Genomic DNA, 15,139 nt, shown 5'->3' on the forward strand with positions numbered 1-15,139 from the left:
TTGTTTCTGCTTGAGGAAGCAGCACAACATGTCCTTGTGTCCTTTTACTGAACTACTAGTAAGTGAACACGTTTAACAATGTTGTCAATTGTTCAACTAAAAAATTAATCTTACCCATTGTTATGGTTTTGGTTGATCATGTTGTTAATGTCTGTGTAAATTAGTTGTAAAACGGCCTTATTGACAAGAGCTTGTATTATTTAAAAAAAAAAAAAAAAGAGTAAAATATTAGTTTAAAAATAAGGTGAGAATAAGTTCAATGTGTGATTGGCCTAAATATTTTAGTGGCTTTCAGCTTTGAGTCATCACATGAATTGTCACAGCCCAGATCATACACTCTGGAGTGATATGAAAAGTGAATAAAAAAGCGAATAAATATTCCTACAGCGAACTCGGATGATTAACCAAAGGCTGAGAGTTAGAGAAGATGTGAGCGTTCACACTGAGGCTTTTTGCTTTCCGTGCAACCTGAAAGTTTGTTCTTTTTAGTATAATTAAATAGTCATTAAGAACTGCTAATCACTCCTCCCCACTATTGATCTGAAAAAATGTGCATGTGGTGTGTTTTGTTCATTGGAACTGAGAAATAATGGTGTCATCTCCAGTCTCATTGTGGTGCATTTCTTTACTTTGGTCACTTGAAAAGTCGTTCCCCAGGCGTGAGCTTGGAGGAGTCGATATAACCGTAATTGATTCTTTATACTGAAATGACTAAAAGCTTGAATTTGCCAAAGCAAGCAAATAAGAAAACAAGTAAACATCCAGTCCAGAGATGAGGCATCAATTTGATTACTCCTTCAGCTGTAGCTCCCAGTTGTGGTTTTGAAATTATTCTATTAGAAGGATATAGTTTATGGGTTTTATTAAGAGCTGAGTGTGAGCCCAGACTAGTCCAAAGTTCTAATGATCAGGGATTCTCTTTCATGCTCGTCACACGCTCAGGACAGATTAATATAACACTAAGAAGAAAAATCTCCAGTACTTCTCTTTAATGTCAGGGCTTATTTTTTGATTTTTTTTGTCAGTATTGAAAATGCAATTTACACCGTTTGCAACCTTAGGTAATATATTTGATATTTTATATATTTATGTAGCAATTGCCACACAATACTGAGTTGTATATTTTGTGACAATTTTTCCCCCCATTTCTAGACATGTTGCACGAATCTACCAGATAGCCTGATGTATGGTATTTAAATCTTCCTTAGTTCTGGTAAAAACACAAGAACACAGTACTAAAATCTTCTAGATGCATTTAGGGGCAATTTAAAGTCTTGAAAGTGCACCAGAGATAGCTTTGTAGCTCAGGCAAAGGAATTTGTTTTCCACAAGCCCTTATCTTCCTTTTTGAAGTTTTGTGTTTTTTCTCAGACAGTATTGTAAGTTCCAACAAATACCAAACACAGATCCTTATTGTCAACATACCACTGATACAAGAAAATAATGACCGCACGCCTAATGGTGTCACAATAGCTGGTATAGGCTGTTACTGATGCACAGCAGTTCTACTTTCCATTTGGGACTTGTGGTCCTTTTGTCAAAACAGTGAGAGCTTGAGAGAGAAGAAAATATGCTGGCGAGCTGGCTATGCCTTAACCTTAACTGAACCATCATCAGCATGTGGCTGCCAGCTGGAGTGTTTGCTAATCCAGAGGATGCTGCCTCTGCAAGTCTTTCTGGGCTCTGCTACTTGAAATTTGCAGGGTGTAAAGGTCTAAACCTCAGTCATCACCATTTGTCTGAATTAATATTGGGACAGGTGGAGATCCAACTAGGTCATTATATTACACAGTATTTCACAAAAATGCTTAATAGTTATTGCTGGTTTAATAATTGAGACTCTACATACTCCCTATGGCTATATGATAAAGCAAATTAAATACTTTTGCTATAGGATCAGGAACTACATCCTTCTAAAAGAAAGATAATCACTTGTCAACTTTTATGCATCGGTGACTCAGAATTTTACATTTCAGCTTTCAGCTCAGATGGAATGGGTTTTTTTTTTTTTTTTTTTTTTTTGGTAATATCAGGCTGTATAAAGCTCTGTTTAGGTTTGTGCACTGGCAAGGTGAAGACGTTTTTCTGGGAGCAGACTGCCAGAGCAGATTGTGAGCTGAGATGCCATCATCAGATTTGGCAAGTTTGGGCTCTTGGATTTGTCAAAAGATTTTGTTCACTTATTGCAAAAGCAACCTGTTGTCATGCGAACAGCATTTCCAGCAACGTCTTTTCCTCAGAGTTCAAAGCAAGTTGATTCACATTTTCATTTCACATTCTGGCATTTTTCTGATGAAAGTGAATAGGACACCCAGCAATGGATACTTGTCATTGTTATCTATACTTTGGAGTTTTAGAGATTTGTGATGGAGAATGCAACATGACTACTATGACTGTTTTTCAAGGCTTAGGCTGCATCACCGTAAGCCGTCCTGCATTATGTCTGAGATGTACACAGATCTAAGAGTCATCTCTTATTTTTCATTCACAGATTCACTGACAGCTGGAGTGTGTACCAAGCTGGTCTAGTTACCTGTTTGGTGGATCACTGGATTCAGCAGACTGTTTGAAAAGTTAAGGTAAGCTTTGCTGCTTCTTTCTAAAAGTGTGACTTTCTAAATGGATCCAATGTAATTAAAAGTTAAATAAGATTTGATTTGATGAGGCACGGAGTCACTATTCACTGATCTTTCAAATGCAGTATTTAGATTGAATTGAATATATGTGACAGTGAAAGTTCTACTTTCATGAGGCATCTACAGAGGACACTTAATTAATGGATGGTCTATGGAAACACTGCTACTGCTGCTTTTTTAAAAATAGGTGATTGAGCATACAGCACTGTATCTATCTAATTAATTTAATCAAAGGTAAGGAACCAGCTTTAACACATTTGTCATACAGCATTATCCAAGGACAAACTTAATTTAGTCCACTGGTTTTTAACTGGTGGGCTAAGCAACTGAATGAATTTGCTATTTTTAGGTAAAGACTTTGCTGATAGTATTCCTTTATTCAATTAAAATATAAACTTTTTTTCTTGCAAATCACATAAATTGTGAGGTGTTGAGCATGAACTTTTTTTGTTTTCGAAATAGGGGGCATTCATAAATTTAGAGAACCTCTGATTTAGTCAGAGCGTGCATAAGAACCACATATTACAGTGATACGTAGAAAGTGTGAAGGACTGAGCTCATGGTTTGAGTTTGCAAGTTGTGTTCTTGAGTAACATTTAAAACCACACTTGAAATGGATGAAAAATAACTTTTCTTGCAAAAGTGCTTGAGTGGTCAAGATTTCTATATTTCTGTTTTTGCTCTCACTGGTTTGAATTTGATGAAGCTCTGTTAATGGCAGTTGTTGAATTTGATGACATATGGGACTTTTTGCCTACATTGCCAGAAAATGAAAATGTAGAGTTTGTCAGATTGCACAGCGCATTTGTTAGAATGGACAGATGGGAAATGGTTACTTTAAATCAAGAAGTTTTGGTTCCTTATGTTGATTTAGAGTGCTCATCATCACTGTTACTTAATGTCCTCAGGGGGAAAAAATGTCCAAAGTCTCTTCATTCATTGATACTCGATAATTGCAAATTGGCACATGTCTAGTGTAGACCATGTCAATGTTTTCTGGTGCTGTGAGCTCTGTTGTCAGGTAGACAGGTAGTCAATGGGGAGAACAACTGAACAAATGCATCAGAAACTTGTAGCATCACTGAAAAGCTATTGTGTCTGGCCAAGCATTTCCCTTGTGAGCTTGAATGTGGACAGTAGAGGACAGGGCCAAGGAGTGCCGATGACAGGATGCCTCATGGGAAGGCTGGAGACAGATGGCTGGCCAGATGTAGCCCTGCTGTGACCTTGAAAGCATCTGAAGGTAAAAGCATAAAATGTCTCAAAAATGGCAGACAGAACCGCAAAGAAATGGGAGTGTTTTGTTGTGGTCTTCTCATGAGCTGTTTTGGTTTTTAGACTCGTTGTTATGTTCTTTGCTCTATTAGCATGTCATCATTTATGCTCCTAATTTTCTTTGCGGTGAGCTGAAGTTTTTGTGCACATCCGGTTTATTTTTCAGCTCACACTGTTGAGGGATTATTAGACACACGAGGCACTCACTTAGTTGCACAGCTTTAAGTTGGAAAAACTTTTCTAGCAACCCTAAGAGTAAGATCTGATGTTGCAGGGAGGTAAAATTACTCAGGTTTCAGTTCATAGTCATTTTCACACATGTACTGCATACATTTTTGGAAGAAAAAGGTCAGCACACTGTGCACAATTGCCCTTTTGCACTTCAGGACCCACAGCAGGAGTTTTTGTCAGGCAAGGGTGCTGCCTCGGCAGAGTCTGCAGGAGGTAACCACTAGCTGGCTGTGAATTTGCTGAACTATTAACCATGCTGTTCCTGCATTAGTGCAAATCGTACAACACACAGACTTTGTACTATGTAACTCTCTGCATAAAGACCATTTAATCTGTTTAATGTTCCAACAAACTGTTTTGGATGTTTGCACCTGCATCAGAAAATGTCTAGAAAAGTACTGAACTGCATTGTATGTGTGAATACAGATGCATGATGGACTTATGTATGCTATTTTCCATAGTTTACGTTTACTGTTATTCATGCCAGTTAATAATAGACAGGGAAACTGAATGTAAACATAAGTTAAGAGTCTTGTTCATCTTTGCTGCACTGTACAATGTTGGGCTCTCTAAACACTGGGAAGTATCAGGTGTCAGCATGCACATTCTTAAACCCAGTGTTTAAGGGTTTCTGTGAGAATATCTTATTTGGTCATGTCTTCTTGATTCTCTCTGGATTGTGGAAAGAAATGAGACTTTATTTTAAATTTGGAGTGAACTTTCCACTGTTGCTGGCTGAACAGTAGTGATTTTATGTCAATACTAGAAGAGACACACTCCTGATGCAATTCAAGCAGCAGACTGTGAAGCAAACGCCACCAGCAGCCCGATATTGTACAGGCCTCTGGGGCTTTGAGCACAGCAAAGGGACAGCCTTGATCAGAGCTGGGAACTGGATGGTGAGCTGAGGGTGGGGGGGGGGGGGGTTGCTGTGAGAAATAAGAGGAGATGGAGGAGGGTAGAGGTGTCAGGCGAATAATTGGGGTGAGGAGATCTCAGGGGTGGATAGAGGGAAGCTTTATTAAGACCGCTCAAGTCTGATGTGCTTGCATGGCCGCCTAGCTCTTCCTCACACACCCACGCCTATGGGCCAATCCGCCGTTTCCACAAGAGACTCTGTAACAACAAAGGGATGAAGGCCAAAGTCCTCAAGCTCCTTTCAGTCACAGATAAGACAAAAGACCCCATTACTTGAAAAGCGCTGATGGGAAAGCAGCAGTATATGGATCTGCCTTTTCTTTTAAACCAAGGCTCATTGTTGCTTCTTTGAAGCTATGCTGCTGTTACTTGCTGCTGTATTATATCCTGAGATCCTGTAGATTTACTAAGTTCAATGAGGTGCTGGTAATGTGTTTATTGTTGTACCGTAACTGGTGAATGCTTGATAGTCTTTTTGAATTCCTCCGCTCGTAGAGGAAATGTCCTGACCTCTTTGCTAAGTTCCTCTGAAATGCACGCTTTTGTCATTAGCTCACTGTGACACATTTAGACACGTACTTAGCACACTGCACAATACGGTCTGCTTTTAATGCATTTTGTTTGTGATACAATGAATGCACAACTTGCAAATATACAAGCTCAAAGTGTAGACAAATATTACCACTTAATATGGATAAAAGATGAGTAATCTCTTTTGTTTTGCCTCACAATGGGGAAAACAAACTTTCCAGGGTGACCGTGACCGATCGTATCAAGTGTGATGGTGAGATTAGGAGCTTAACTGCTTATTTTCCCCTGCTCTGTGAACATTGAAATGTTACTTTTGAGTCAATGAAGTTCCCATATCAATAATTGAATCCTTTGTAGATGCGTGCTTCCTTGAGTTTGGTATTCTGAAAATGTTTGCAGTTTCACAAAAGCAGATTTTTGTGAGTGACACAACAAGGATTTTGAGTTGAAGCAGGAGGCGGTTATGGGGAGAATTAGCGGCCTCCCCCAGTTCTCTGCTGTAAATTGGTTTCTGTGGAAGTCATGAAAAAGGGGGCTTGGAGGTCTGTTTTCTGCTTCCTTAGTAGCTTGCTAATCCCCCACGGCTCTGGCTGGAGGGAGAGCTGCTTGCACATATACAACCGTTGTGGAAAATGGCGTTTCTCCTCCTCCAGCCCTCTTTCGTCCTCTTTCCACTCGGTCCTGCAGGGCTTGGCTAATCCTCTGCCTGGTCATGGCAGGGAGATTGCAGCCTTTTTCAAAGCTGGCTGGACTTCAAAGTTACAAGGATACAGGGACTAGAGGAGGTGGGAGAAAATTGGGTCCACCGCAAGCAAAGACTGCAAGGGGTTCACCTCAGCTATTTCTTTTGCTGTTTATGAGGTGACACTGAAGAATTTGTGGTCTCAAAGGAGAGACTTTGTTGATCGTAAAGACAAGACCTTAGAGGTGGTGGCTTTTTTGGAGTATGATTTCTATATAAAAATAAAAAACAATACCCTTATGCAACAATGTGGGGCACCAACATGCAAAGTAATAATAGACACACAAATGATGCAAGATTCGTGATAAAAACACTAAAAGCTTATGTATGCTTTTACCTCTTTAGAAAATCAATCATGCTAGGTTTTTTAACTTTTGTAAGAACTACTGCCAAAATGCACAACGAAAAGGGAAGTGTTATTTTTTTTTTTTCCCTATTATTTTAGAAAGTGTGTTTACTTTGAAAGATCAATAGATTTTGAACTCTTTTCTCTACGCGTTCCTTTTATGTTGGCCGAGTCTTAGCAGGTTGTCATCAATTTAGCATTGCCCAGTTGGACTCACAGGTGCTCAAGATTTTGGTTCTGTCATTAGACTAGTCTTTGTTAGAGCTTCAGCACTGATGTTCTGTGCCAGTTTTAGTTTTTTTTTTTTTTGTCCATTACTCTTTATTCTGCTGGCAAATTGTCTAATTTGCTGGAAATGCCTTTGAATGCTGATCCTTTGTTAAATTCTCAGATGACAGAGAGATTAGAGTGAGATCATTCCAGATGAAGAAAAATGTCTGCTATTGAAATTTTGTGTAGTAGTGTGTAGTTGGCTTTGTGATGTGTTGACAAGCACTACGCATGTTCACTCTGAAAAGTCAGATGGGAACTTAATTTGCATGTGAGTTTGCATGTGTGTTGCGACACACAGCTCGTGGCAACAAAAGCTCTTTGCATCCTTGAAGCCATAATGTCTCAGTTTGTGTTTAAAAATGCTTTTTTACTACTTGGAATAGATTAATCTAATGAAATTGAGAAAAATGAAAGACACACTTCAAGGATATATTTTTAAAATAATTCCAATTCTTATTTGCCAATGTCAGAAATCAGTTTTAAGTAGTTTTACATAAGTCTTGATAGAAATAACTCGAAATGGCTTGTAAATCCTTTTTTTTTTTCTTCTTTTTTTTCTTACAGACTTACTTGGTATTTCAGTAGACTGCTGATGCCAGCTGTCCTTTAATTTAAGAAAATATTGGCTAAAAACAACCCAAGAAAAAAACTGAGTCAATGGTCACACTGTATTTCGTCTTTCTTTAAGCTACTCAAACCCTTTAGGCCATTGTGTATCCTTCTTTATTTGGATTTTGTCTGGCTTTTTAAATATAGCTTTTTAAAAAAAAATATTTTCATGGCTTTAATAACTTATTTTATTTAAGGTCTTGACTACAAGGAACCAGGATTGCAAGTTTATTGGTACTCCCTATTCACCATCAACATGGTAATTACTTTAAGTGGACTCTTGGGGAGGAGGAGGCACAGGGTTAGAATTTTACATGATTCCTTGTTTTGGTGTTCAGGGAAGTGTGCAGTCAATATATATTGCGTCAGTCAGATCTAATTCACACCCCTTTAACCAAGCGGGTGCAAGATATCAATAAGCTTTTCTAAGCTTCACCCTGGGGTAACCCTTCATGAAGGTTGGTTAGTTTTAGCTCAACTAGGAGGATTATGTAATTAACCATGGTTTCCTTAGTAACTGCTGTTATGGAGTTTCATTGCGTTCATTTTATGTCATTAGTACCGCTTACTTTAAATGGATTTTAGATGCTATCAATATGCTCATGGTGCAGAAGACCTGCAATCTGCTTACTTTGGTCTGAACCGTAGCAGAAAAGTTTAATGTGTTCTTTTTTTTTTTGTTTTGTTTTTAATATGCTTTAAGGTTTAAATGGTTTAATTTTGGCATATTGAGCTCAGATAGCACTGGCCGATGGCTTTGAAACAAAGGTTGGTGCTTACAGGAAAGTTTAACAATCTGAGTTTATGTGTACTTCTATGTTAAAGAAAAAAATCATCATTATTATTATTAAATGGAGAGGGATCACATGGATGTCAAGTACACAGCTTTAGGTTTTATTGGCATCCACCCTGCAGGTACAGTAAATGAAGTGATTTTATATTTTGCTTCCAGGAGATGCACTTGGGCCAGGTGAACTTCTTATTCAAGCCACATTATAAAGGTTAAAACAATGTCAAAGATGTATCATATGGAGGCGTAACAAACTATTACACGCCTAGTTAACATCAAAAGTACAAACAGTCATGTAACAGAGTGAGTATTGTCCAGGAGGTCTGTGGATTCCCTGCTTTCTGGCTCCTTTATTGTGTGGGTCAAACCACACCAACCTTCCAAACTTGACCTGCATTTTGATTGCAACTACATGCTGTGAAGCTTTGTGACTAACATGTTTCAGCACGCTTGCATTGACATCTTGTTACACAGCTGCCAAAGTGTTTAAAACTGATGCCCTGAGGACAGACGAACTCGAAGGGTCAAAACATAACCAGCTATGTTGCCTTCTGGGTTAATGATGGGCAGAGTTGGTTGATTTGGAGATGTAACTTTTCAACTTCCAATGAGATTATCATATTTTTACTGCGAAGAGCATGCCGTAACTGCTGCAGAGCAGGAGGCACTTTATCCGAGAGCCTCTCATATTTCTTAAATTGATGTTTACAAATTCCCTAGGTGGGGCATTAAGGAAGATTGGTATATTAATTGCCAACGCATGCCATCTAAACGGGTAATTGCAAGCTGTTTGCTGGAATGCAAATGTGCTCAGCTTCAGTTTGATGGAGCTTGTTTATTGAAGTGCTGGTCGCTGACAAATTAAGATGGTTAAATTGATGCCCTTTGCTTTTAAGTAATCAGTTTGTTTGCTGATTGTTGTATTAGAGTAATAGCAATTTGCCATTTTTCTTTTTTTTTTCTTTCTTTTTTTTTTTTTTTTTGGGCATATCAACACATTAACAACAGCTCGGTGGCAAAAAGGACACGGTTGGGATTTCTGTGTGCTACACTAACAATTATTTTCATTATTTGTTAAACCTCCAATCATTTTAGATTATTTATTCAAATGTTTAGCGTAGCTGTTTGAGACTTTTGGAAATGAGAACCTTTAACTTATCTGAGAACTATGACTTTTACTCGGGTGTTTAACATATAACAACAACAGAATGTAACAAAACAAAGGAGCAGATGAATTAGTTTGTATGGAGTACATTCCTCTTCCATTTGTGTTGTTACTGTTTTGAGGCTGAAATATTAAGTATCGAAGTCCATAGCTACATGAGTTAACCCATAATTACTCGTATGTATAACAATGCCAGCCCTACAGATGGTTGTGATTTATTTGTTTTTTTATTATTGTCTTGCTCATGTATATCAAATTGAGGTAATATTTTTTTGGCTACATCACCACACTCTGTGAGCAACTAATCAACTCAATGTTTCATCACGATAACTCATGCACCCCAGCTTGTAAATTGTTTTTTCCATATCCCGGGGTTCAGCAGTGCAACTGTAAAGTATGCAAATGTGATTTACTTGCATAAAAATACATTCTGAGCCTCTTGGGTATTCTTCCTCAATAAAAGTGTTTATATCTATGAGAACCAATGAATATGAATGACCTAGTTTTTTTTCATTTCTTATCTTATAAAAAAGACATTTACCTGAATGCCATTTTTCTCTGCACCACTGTGATTTGAGTTAAGCTACTTTCAGCCATCGTTACCATGAGACTGATCATCCCCCCTCTGTTCCAGAACACCTCAACACCTACCGTTTTTAATAATATTGGCCGTCCCATATCTTTACATATGTGTGGGTGTTTGAAATAAGTTCATTTTCATTCATCCCTTCTCGGCGGGCTTGACTCCTGCACTTAGTATCCAATTTCTGCCCATTTGTGGGCGTAAGCAGCAGAACACTCTTTCTACAGCTCCCGTTCGCTTCCTGAATTTCTCCACACATCAGCACACACCGTCTGCAGGGCTGATCCATGGAGAGGGGGGTTAAGCGCTCTCCTCATAAGCACCTGTGTACCTCAAAGATCAGGGGATGAGAGTGGGCGGATGGGATAAGAACAGAAGGCGAGGATGAAGCAGTTGAGAGGGTGAGGAAGGTGATTACTGAGGGCCAGCTTCAGAGAAAGTGGCACTGGGAAGAAAAGATGATAGAATTCTCTTTTCATTGTGGTACAGCTGAACCATTTCAGACACACACACACACACACACACACACACACACACACACACACACACACACACACACACACACACACACACACACACACCAGTTACTTGTCAGTCCTTTCTTCCTGTTTGCGGTTATTTTCAATCACTCCGCCTGCCTCTTAGAGCCCATCGGTCTGTCCTCTTTCTTGTATTTCTTTTCACCTTTCTTATCATTTCACTCTTCAACTTCTGTGATTGGAGAATACTGAGCATCAATGATCTAATCTCATCCCTATTCATCACTCCAGGGCCTTTTCCCTTCTTCCCCTCCCTTTCGTCAGTCCCCACATCACTCAGTACACAACTTGCCGCCTCTGCTTTTTACCTCTTTGTTTCACATGTTTTGTTTAGCTTTTAAGTCCCCTTTTTACTCATCCGACTGACTTGCCTACCGTATAAAAGTTGACACGGCATCACAAGCAAAAGGCTTGGTAAGCTTTTTAGAGCCAGTCACGGTGCACCATTTCCCCCATCGTAATTACTGCTGAAACAAGCAGCTATGGGAAGTTTCAGCACTGGTGGACCCGTCATTACTGACAATCTCCCAGCCTTTATCTGCCATAGCTAAGACGCTCTTGCACTGCGGGGCTGTGATGATTGCTTTACTGAGCTTGGGTAAGAATACGGGGGGGAAAGAGGATGATCAGAGACTGTGCAGTTGGAGGTTTTTCATAATGGTGAGAGTCATAGCGGTGAAGCTAAAACCCTTAAACTTAAAAAAAAAAAAAAAAAGTATTTTAAACCAAAAGCTGCCCAAACCTTCCAAACCACCATCTCAATGTCCATGGTGATTTAACACTCTCCAGCTCCAAGAGGAGAACTTCAAATCTATTACACTCACCCTGTCCTGTCAAGCATGTTTTTGCTGAGGTGTCCAGCTCTTGGCTCCCAGCCTCCTGTCAACACAAGGTGCTAAAGAACACCAGATTGTTTGTGCCCTTCAGATGAAGGCATCAGCACTTGGAGCTCAGGATGTCAGGAGTCATTTACTTGTCCTCAAGCAGTGTTTGCATCAACTAGCAACTTTCCCAACCCAAAATATGCTTTTTCTTTTGGGGGGGGGGGGGCACATCTATTACTCGTCAGTTACAAACCAGTTCTTAGAGAATCGTGTATGAGTGGATTGAGACCATGATGCAATTTGGAGCTTTTAACTGTTTTAAGGTTTCTGTAAGGAGAACTGTTATGCTCATGTATTGATTTTTTGACTCCTAAAAAAAAATATACATCTCATACTTTGCTGTGGTGCAGCTCTTTCACTGCTCTAAACACATCATTCTCACTTCCATCCCCCTCCCTTTAAGACAACTTCCCTCTGATTTGATGTCACAGACAGAATACTTGAGCAGTAGGTGTAGCTTCTGGACTCGCAGCCAGAAATGGTCTGAGATGACCATATTAATCCTGCCTGTTCTCACTGACATTGTGCTGACCCAGTTCACATATTTTACTGAGCCAAAAAACTGCCAGAAACACAAAATAATTGGAACAGTCTTGAGCTTTTGAATAGCAAGAATAACTTGCACATACTCTGACTATGTTATTTAAAAAAAGAAAAAAAGAAAAGAAAAGGGGGGGTTGCTGAGGCGCTCTGTAACACCATTTTATTGTAAACAAATGTATTATTGGAGCAATTCAGCAAGAAAAACAGACTGATGTGCATCGACTTCCAAGTCTTCAGCAGGATCTCTGGGTCTTTGAAACTCGTTACGTTTAATATAAACAACTATTATTTATTTATTTATATATATGTGTGTGTGTGTGTGTGTGTGTGTGTGAGAAAATAGGCCCACTATAAAGGTTCCCTGTTTCTTTTTTTTTGGAGTACACGTCCAGTTTGCAGAATAATGTGTGAAGTCCAAAATCAGTGGCATACTTGAATTGTCTAAAAGGCCTAAAATGTGTATTTAAAAAGATTTTGAAAAACAGATCAGAAGTACTTGTGATATGTCTCAGAAATAAATGATAACTTAGAAACTTCTGTATCGGCAGAAAGCTTTTTGCTCAATATTTCTTGGGTTATTTACATTTGACGAAGCATGACTCATTGCTTCGAGAAACTGTTAAGTCTGGCATTCTTTGTGGTTGAATTGTTATTTCAGAAGCCTTTTCTTCCATTTTTAGGAAACAAATGTATTTCTGGCTTTGAGATGAGTCACTAAATGTGAACATAGTGATAATCAATCCGTAGTAGAAACCCAAAGGCTCTGGAAATGTTCGCCGCTGTAGACCAACCAACTGTTTTCACCAGCCATTGTGCAGCATATAGTCTACCTTCTGTGCTCACTGCTTGTGCTTCAGTGTTCCATGAAATAACTTGGCTAAATTTGCAAGCTCGTGGGTGTGTGATTGCATGCAAGTGCGTGTTTGTGCGTGTGTGTGTGTAGGGCTCCATCCGCTTCCAAATGGACGTGGGACTGTGCTAAAAAGGGAGAAGTGAGGCAACTGCTGGCAAAGAGCAACTGCAACCCAGCAGGTGGAAACAGGTGTCATTACTTACCTGCCTGGCTGTTAGCACCTGCCCCCAGGTGGAAAAAAACCTGTTCTTGAGAAAACAACCCAGGTAGAGGGACACAAGGGAGTGAACCTTTTTATTTTTCCATTCTGCAAGCTTGGGCGGGCTGCATTTCTTCTTAAGTGTATTCTTGTGGTCATTGTGCTTCACACAAGCTTGAAAAACGACTTCAATGCACAGCCTTGCTGTAATTTTGAGTCTCAGCAGAATGATTTGGGAAATTTACCATAATTTTATTTCCACAACTTGGAGCCGGACTGCAGATTTATATACTTCCTTAAACAACTTCAGAATAACTTTGAAAGCTAGTATTTCACATCTTTTGCCATTCATCTCAAGTTCACGTTTTCTGACTATACTGTTTTTACTGTACAGAAACTAGATGATGGCTTGTATAGTGTATATTCAATTCGTTTAAGATCTGTTACCAGTTTTTACACTGCTGGTACTCTACCACCCCATAATCTCATAAATTACTCATCGCTTGATTTCTACTCAGAGGTCACATGCATAATTCAGAAAACATACATAGTATCATAAAGGAGTAGATTGAAATTCCAGCGTTATTGGTGTTTTGTCTCCTACTAAGCTTGGGTAGAATATGTAAAAGTGCAGCATGGGAGTTTATTTTTACAAGTAGAGCACAGTGGGAGGATTTTTTTTTTTTTTTTTTCTCCCCGAGGTTGTTACAGTCTTCTCAGTTCTCTGCACAAGCTTTGGATATGCTTTCCAGCTGCATAATACCAACTCCAACCATGCCGGTGTTGTCTCAAGGGCAAAACCTGAATAGGGAGTAGCTCGCTGCCCCGTTGATGGATGAAGCTCATCCATGTGCCAAGTTCAACAAGTCAGCCGCTCTTCCCTTGCCATGCACCCCTTCAGCCTTTCTTTCAGCATACTGGTCTGTGTGCCCCCTGCTATTGCACTCATCTTCTCCCTTTTCAAATGGTAATAAAACTGAACCATGCTGGAACTCTTCAGCTAGGAGTGAACTCTCTCTTCTCAGAAGAGAAATTATGGATAGTCATGCAGAGTTTTTAAGGTTTGGCCCAGCAGGCACCAAAAATTTTCCTTGTGGCCGAATCATTTTGGCCACAGTCTAGGCAGCTTACCGCAATACACCACGGGTCTCTGGCTATTGTTATTATGCATAATGGAACAAAATCCAGTTTCAGTGCCCTCTCTGCACACCCCCCCCCCCCCTCCCCTCACTCTCTGCTCCACAACCGCTAATGTAGGGGATGTTGCCTGGCTTCTGCATGCTAGTGTGCTGACAACTGCCCATATTAAATTAAATTTGCCTCTTGAGCAACATAAACAACTCACGTCCTCCCCCCCCGCCCCCCGCCCCATCAAAGCCCGTTTAGCCAAAGGACAGACATTGACGATCAAAAGCTGAGCTCCAGCAAGGCTGCTCTTGGTGTGTTTGGCTTGTGGAAAGCGTGGACATGATCACACATAAAGTAGAGAGAAAGAAGAAACATAAATTTGCATCTGTCTTCTATTGTTTCATGGTTCCTTGTCTACTCATCCCACAGCCATCAGCTGTCAGTACACCTGCCAGATAATAAAAAGAGAGCTTTTTTTTTTTCTCCAGAGCTTTTTCCCCCAGAGTTTTAACAGATGCAGCAGTTTCAAACATATTTTTTAAAAAATGTACAAAGCAACAGTATTTGCGTCAGTCTTAATTGTTTTGGAACATTTTCTTTCTATAGTTCATCAAAAGGGTGTTGCAAAAATGCAGTGTGACAAATATTCATGACTGCTCTGAACATAAAATATTAAAGGTGCGCAGCTGTGGTGCATTAGAGGTATGCATTACGACTGTGCCATTGGCAAAGGTGTAAAATATTGCCCATTACAGCAAATAAATAACAGGGCATTGTTACAAATAACAGAGCGGTGCAATCAGCTGCTTCTGCAGTGAGCCTGTCATCCTTTGGGAAAACTGCAACACCGCCTTCTTGGACTGCTCCACTCCTTATTCTGGCTTGCAGCCTCAG

General features: G+C 39.7%; 1 protein-coding gene across 4 annotated transcripts in view; it reads left to right on the top strand.

The window, feature by feature from the left end:
- sema6e (sema domain, transmembrane domain (TM), and cytoplasmic domain, (semaphorin) 6E) overlaps positions 1–15,139 on the top strand; it is a 150,012-nt gene that overhangs the window by 16,539 nt on the left and 118,334 nt on the right. For all 4 annotated transcript variants that reach the window (XM_040030639.1, XM_040030642.1, XM_040030640.1 and 1 more), the window contains exon 2: positions 2,492–2,579. The gene's annotated coding sequence lies outside the window, so the exon portion shown is untranslated. The remainder of the gene's footprint in view (positions 1–2,491; positions 2,580–15,139) is intronic.

Source organism: Simochromis diagramma, unplaced genomic scaffold, assembly GCF_900408965.1.
Source record: "Simochromis diagramma unplaced genomic scaffold, fSimDia1.1 OVJJ01000361.1, whole genome shotgun sequence".
Lineage (NCBI taxonomy): Eukaryota > Metazoa > Chordata > Actinopteri > Cichliformes > Cichlidae > Simochromis > Simochromis diagramma.